The sequence below is a fragment of the Ochotona princeps genome, chromosome 15 (assembly GCF_030435755.1).
Source record: "Ochotona princeps isolate mOchPri1 chromosome 15, mOchPri1.hap1, whole genome shotgun sequence".
Lineage (NCBI taxonomy): Eukaryota > Metazoa > Chordata > Mammalia > Lagomorpha > Ochotonidae > Ochotona > Ochotona princeps.
The window spans coordinates 18,391,457-18,397,456 of NC_080846.1; positions in this window are offsets into that span (position 1 = coordinate 18,391,457).

Below are 6,000 nucleotides of genomic sequence, written 5' to 3' on the forward strand. Positions count from 1 at the left end.
ATCTGGGTCAGAGCGTCACCACCATTCCTTGTTAATTGGGTAATATTAGGCACAATTAACTAAGAGGCAGGAGGGTCCCACCAGATCTGATCATCCTTTCAAGGTCACTGCAGTTACAGAGTTACAGTGGTGAGGAACTGGGAAGGACCAAGCCAAGCAGGCATTGTTCTGAGGCATTTTAAAGAAAATCCCTTATGTGATGTTAGACTAGAACATCTCGCCATTGCTATTTTCCACATCTGTTTGAATTTGCAAACCTTTTCTGGTTTTCTATTTTCCTAATGTGTTCTGTTACTTAGGCTTTCTTATAATTTTATATATTCAGAATGTTCTGATAACTTAAAAATTAAAAGAAATTATATACATAGTGGCAAATGTAAATCCTAAGAAATAGAATTCCACTATGCATTACATAGTCCTTACGTAGGAAGTAAGGACTGATATTTGAATTGAACTAGCAGACTAATATGTAAATGACAAGAAAGAAACATACATGGCCTAAGGACACATGTCCAAGCAACATGCACAAATGGAACTATGGGAAATTATATAATCCTTTATGACTCAGTGCCATTATCTGCAAAATAAAAAAAAATTACTTTTGGTTTGTACAAATAAGCACAATATTATGCAGAAATCCTTGCAATTAAAAAAAATCACTAGACTTACTATAGGTGGCATTGGCTTTTTACATATCAAGTTGTAAATTCTCAATGTGTAAGTCTCTTACAGTCAGGAATGGAGTTTCACTTGGTCCTAGAGTAGTCACGGCACACAGCAGTCTCTCCAGGTGAGTGCACATTTTGCAACTCAAAATGCATTCATGGAAACACAGACGTGAGTCTACTTAAAGAAGACTTTTTATGGGCCCAGTGTGGTAGCCCCTCTTCCCATCCAGCTCCCTGCTTGTGGCCCGGGAAAGCAGTGGAGGACGGCCCAAAGCCTTGGGACCCTGCACCTGCGTGGGAGACCTGGAAGAGGTTCTGGGCTCCTGGCTTCGGATTAGCGTAGTTCCAGGCATTGCAGCCGCTTGGGGAGTGAATCAATGAACAGAAGATCTTTCTGTCTGTTTCTCCTCCTCTCTGTATATCTGACTTTCAAAAAAAAAGAAGAAGAAGAAAAAGAAGACTTTTTATATGAGTTAACAATGTAACTTTCATGGAATTAAGGACATAACCCCTCTTCATTTCCAAGAGAAAAGGCCTAGAACAGAAAGGATGGACAGAGGGTGGGCATGTCGGATCCACTTGGCGGCTGGCACTCCATCTAACATGGATGGCCAGTCCTCTAACAGAGGTGCCACATCCAGCTGAGATGGGTGAGGCTCCAGCAGTCCCTGTGGCCAGAACTAACAAGATGCTTTGCATTTTCTCCCTTTCCATACCACAACCTGACTCCTTGCTCTACTCTGCTACCACCAGGCACCACCTCCAGACTCAGTGCTTCACACCCTGCCTCTGCTGCTGCCTTCTTGCCCCTTACAAGCAATACTAGCAAAAAGCAACTCACCAGAAAGTAGCTTTTGATGTAAGTATAGGAGATATGCTTTCTGTCAAATGCCAGACTCCTACTGAGCTCTTACCTAGGGTATTTTCTTCGCAAAAAATGGTGTCTGCTTCTGGCTGTTAATGACTCAATCACTTGCTTATAAAGTTAGACCCATCTGTCACGTAAGAATACTGCTCTTTTGAGAGTGCTAAAGACAACTATTGGCATGGTAGGAGAAATGAACAGCTCCTAAAAAAATTAGTGAATCAAACTAATAAAACTAATTAATTAACCATTAAGTGTAGAGTAGGGAATACATGACGCGACATAAATTGCAGACATAATTCAAGGGAGTTTTAGGGTCTCCAGAAATTGACACCCAAAATTCAATGACGTCCCCTGAACAGTAAATTCAGCTCTTTGGATAATACTTATGTGTAACAGATGTCTGTCTCGGTAACTCAATTGCATGTTGCCAAGTTAAACTGATACAGCAAGTAGGAAGAATGAAGTGCAAAGGTGTGGAGGAATAGGATTTAGGCAATTAAGAAGAAGAAAGGAGGTTATAGATTTAAAGCTACGCTATCTTGCTTTTGTGAAGCACCTAAAGTTTATCAGCAAAGACCATCTCTCTGCCTGTTCTTTCACGTGGCAATGATAGCAGTTTCTTAATCTCAGGAGGATGCGTGCATCTTCCAAGCCAGCAAAACCTGTTTTAGAATTATGTCACTTGCTTGCAAAACACATTTTCTAAGCCTTCCTCACAACACTTTCTCAAGTAGCCTCCATTTTAGTGATGATATCATCTCCCTCATAGTTGACATATTTAAGGAGAACAGGGATTTGAAGCATGATTTATTTCTAGTGAAGATGAAATAGAAGGTGCGTTACTTACCGCTTGAAAGGTAGCCATGAAAACAAGCCTGTTTCAGTAGTTTCCACTATTATTGGAAGCCATAATGCTTCACAGACTGATAGATATCTTAAATCTACCCAAGGCGAAGTACATCCAATGGATTCCTCTAACCAAGGGGAGAGGAGAGAGCACAGAATCCTGCTCTGTGTGATTCGACTGAGCTAGATCATACCAATATTTTATACAGATCTACCTATTTTTATATGAAAGGCAGATCCTATAGAGAGGAGGGGAAAGAGAGAACTTTATTTGCTGGTTTATTCCCCAAATGCTTGAATCCACCAGAGCTGGGCTGATCTGAAGCAAGGAGCTTCCTCCTGGTCTCCCATGTGGGTGCAAGGGCCCAAGGATAATTTGATGCATTACCAGGGGAAAGTCAAATCCACTTCGCTGTCCCCAAGGTCAGCAGAGGCCGGTAAAGGCATGTGAATGGTTAAAACATGTTACTTTAGCATTATAGGGTTTGACTTCTAAAATCCATTCATTACCAGCTGCGTTAGCAATGTAAGGCATTGTCAACAAGCAGCAAGGCAATTCCAGGGAGAGAAAGCCCAAACAATATTACTTGCTCAGGGATGCCACCAAAACACAAAACAAATCTGTCACTCCGTAGTTCAGAGCAAACAACATTGCAGCCAGACACTTTGCAGAAAAACACTAAAATAAGTTAAGACACAAAACATGGTTATGAGGTAGTATTTCACAGGAATTTCTTCAATCGCATACAGAATGTCGATGCCAAGTGTGTGCTAGGAAGTGTCCGCACTATTAGCGGAAACAATCCCTTATCTCCTCTCAGCCCCCAGCAGCCCTCTGAGGTATGAATTATCCTTATCTGAAAGGAAAGGTTATGAAAGTCCTGCGGGCCAAAGGTTTCCTGTAGAGGGCGCTATGGGACGGTGCTTCCCTAGGAGCTAGACTTTGGTTTCTTGGTAATACAATGTATCATTTTGTTATGATCCTTAAAATAATCACTAAGAAAATGCATTTTTAAGACACAGCATGCAGAATTAAATATTTGAGGGTGGAATTTTCATATAGGAAGTTACTTTGTCAAATCCCTGTAAAAATGATGACTTAACCTTCAATCATCATCAGAAACTGGCAACAAATGTTTCCTGGACCGACACCCTTTTTGAGGAGCATTGGGCTGAAGTATTGGTTCCATGACCTATCTGAAAACACTATGGAAGGACTGAAGTTGAATCATAATGGCTAAAGCCCCTGTGGATAAATCTCACCCACCTGGTTCAAGTCTCGGTTCCTCTCTTCCTTCTTCTCTGAATCCACGTGGGAGACCTGAGGAAGGTCCTGGCTCCTGACGTGGACCTGGCTCAGCCCTTCTGCTGTGGCTGTTTGGGAGTAAACCAGAAGATGGAAACTCTCTCTCTAGCTCTGTCTCTTTCTCAGTCTATAATTCTGCTTCTCATGTAAGTAAGCACATTTTTAAGTTACGAAGTATGGAAAATTCCACCCAGCTTCAACCTGAATTAAGTAAACCCTGCCTGTGGCTCAGTTTTCACCTTGAACTCTCCTTCTGAGGGTATTTTCAGAAGGTGTCAACAATTGGACTTTTCTTCCTTGGTGCTGAAGAATGACCTGAGACCGCCCTCCCCTGTGGTCAGGTAGACAGTCCTGCCTGCCTGTGGGAGGGCACTGTTCTTGTGCTGAGGAGGAAAGGACCTTAACCTTGAGAGGAACAAAGAGAGTGAGTTCTCCTTAACCTAGCTTAGCTGGGCTCTCATCTGGGACTGGCTCAGAATGCTCCAGAACCACACTGCAGGCTTTGTCTTAAAGCTTAGCTTGAAAGCATGCACTTGGCTTTTGTTCATCTGTGTGTGTGTGTGTGTGTGTGTGTGTGTGTGATCCAGTGATGAAAAGAGCCACATTTCTGAAAATATTTTTATTCTCATTTCACATAAAATGTAAGAAAAATATGTATTGGATACATCAAAATACAGAGGGGGCTTCAGAAAGTTCAAGAAATGGATCATTATGAAAGCCAATGAATGGATTTCGAAATATTTTGCGCTAAATAAGCTTCTTTTAATTCCATTTTTTCCTGAATGTTTTGAAGTGTTCTCACAGGATACTCTTGTTGTTTGTATTTGGGCTGATTCCCATGTAGTTGCCAAGGAGCATCACTGATCCAGGACCGCACATTAGCTCAAAGCCAGAATTAGGGTCAGCACTGAGTATAACCTAGAACTCCCTTAAACACTACAAAACACCCCTTCCCTATCACATTTTTGAAAAGCTATGGTTAACATGACTAACTTGTTATAGCAAATCCAGATGATACATAATAGACATTTTATTTCACATATTTAAAATCTTTATTATCTGATTTTTAAAGTGGTATGTTTTAGAAAGAACTCAAATACAAAGCAAAAGTGTTGAACTCCCCCCTTAAACAATTTGTATTTTCTATTTTTTATAGTTGCCTACAAATTTATTTTATGAACACTTAGAAATATTTGTAAATATTGGAGAAGTTTTTTGGCACATTATAAATGCTCGTTTAGTGTTTACAGTAACTTCATGACAGTAGATACTACTCTGAGAGTCCTTTTGGATGTAGAGAAACTGAGATCAATTTTTCCCTTCTATGGAAGCCTAGTTACTTCCTCCAAGCTCCAAGCTGATGTAAGATTACCCATGCTTGTTAGGTTTGCTCACCTGAGCTGGTTCTTTTGTGTACAGAATCTCATTTCTTCTTGCTTGGCTTTCTGTCTCCTTCAGTTCTTTGGAAAGGGACAGGGGCAGTGCAGAGTACGGTGTGAATGTTTGTGTGACAATCCGACCCCTGGAATGAAAGCATGAAAAGATGGGGACTTTAGAAGGTGACCAAGCCATGCGAGCAGAATGCTCATCAGCGAGTGAGTGCTCTCACACTGAAGAATGCACACCAGACACAGTGGAAAAGAAAACAGGTCCTGGGCAGACAGCAGCTCTTCCTGCCCGTCCTAAAGTATAAGAAACACATTTGTTGTTTTTAAGTCGCAGCAGCACCAATGGATTAAGATGCATGGGAAATAAAAGTTTTATGTCTCTTTTCACATCTGAAAATACCTGTATTCTGCCTCTATATTGTTGTGAACACTTAGCTAGAAATAGAATTCTGGAGGCGGGACTATTCCCTTAGAAAGTTAAAAGCATAGTTGTATTGAATTCCCATAGTATAGTTGCTGATGTCAAATCTGATAAAAGCCCCTTTATCTTCCCTTCATACCACCCTGCTTTTTCTAGTTTGGTATCTTTTAAACACTTTCATGTTCTGAAGCTTTGTAAAAAAAAAAAAAAAAAAAAATCTTGCAGATCCGCAGGAGACAGAACTGAGACGTGTTTCCTGGGATCTGCTGATCTACGTCAGCCCAGGCCGTTTTACTTTCCCACCAGCCTAGTAAGAATGTTCCAGTTGCTCGACATTCTACACATCACCTAGTGTGATCAGTGACTGCCTTTTCAGCCAGCTTCAACTTGGGACACATCACTTACTCCACTGACATAGAGACACCATTGTCGTCTTGGGATTTCCATCTCAATTTTAGAATCAGTATGAAACAACTTAATGTTAAAAAGCCACTGGAATTTGA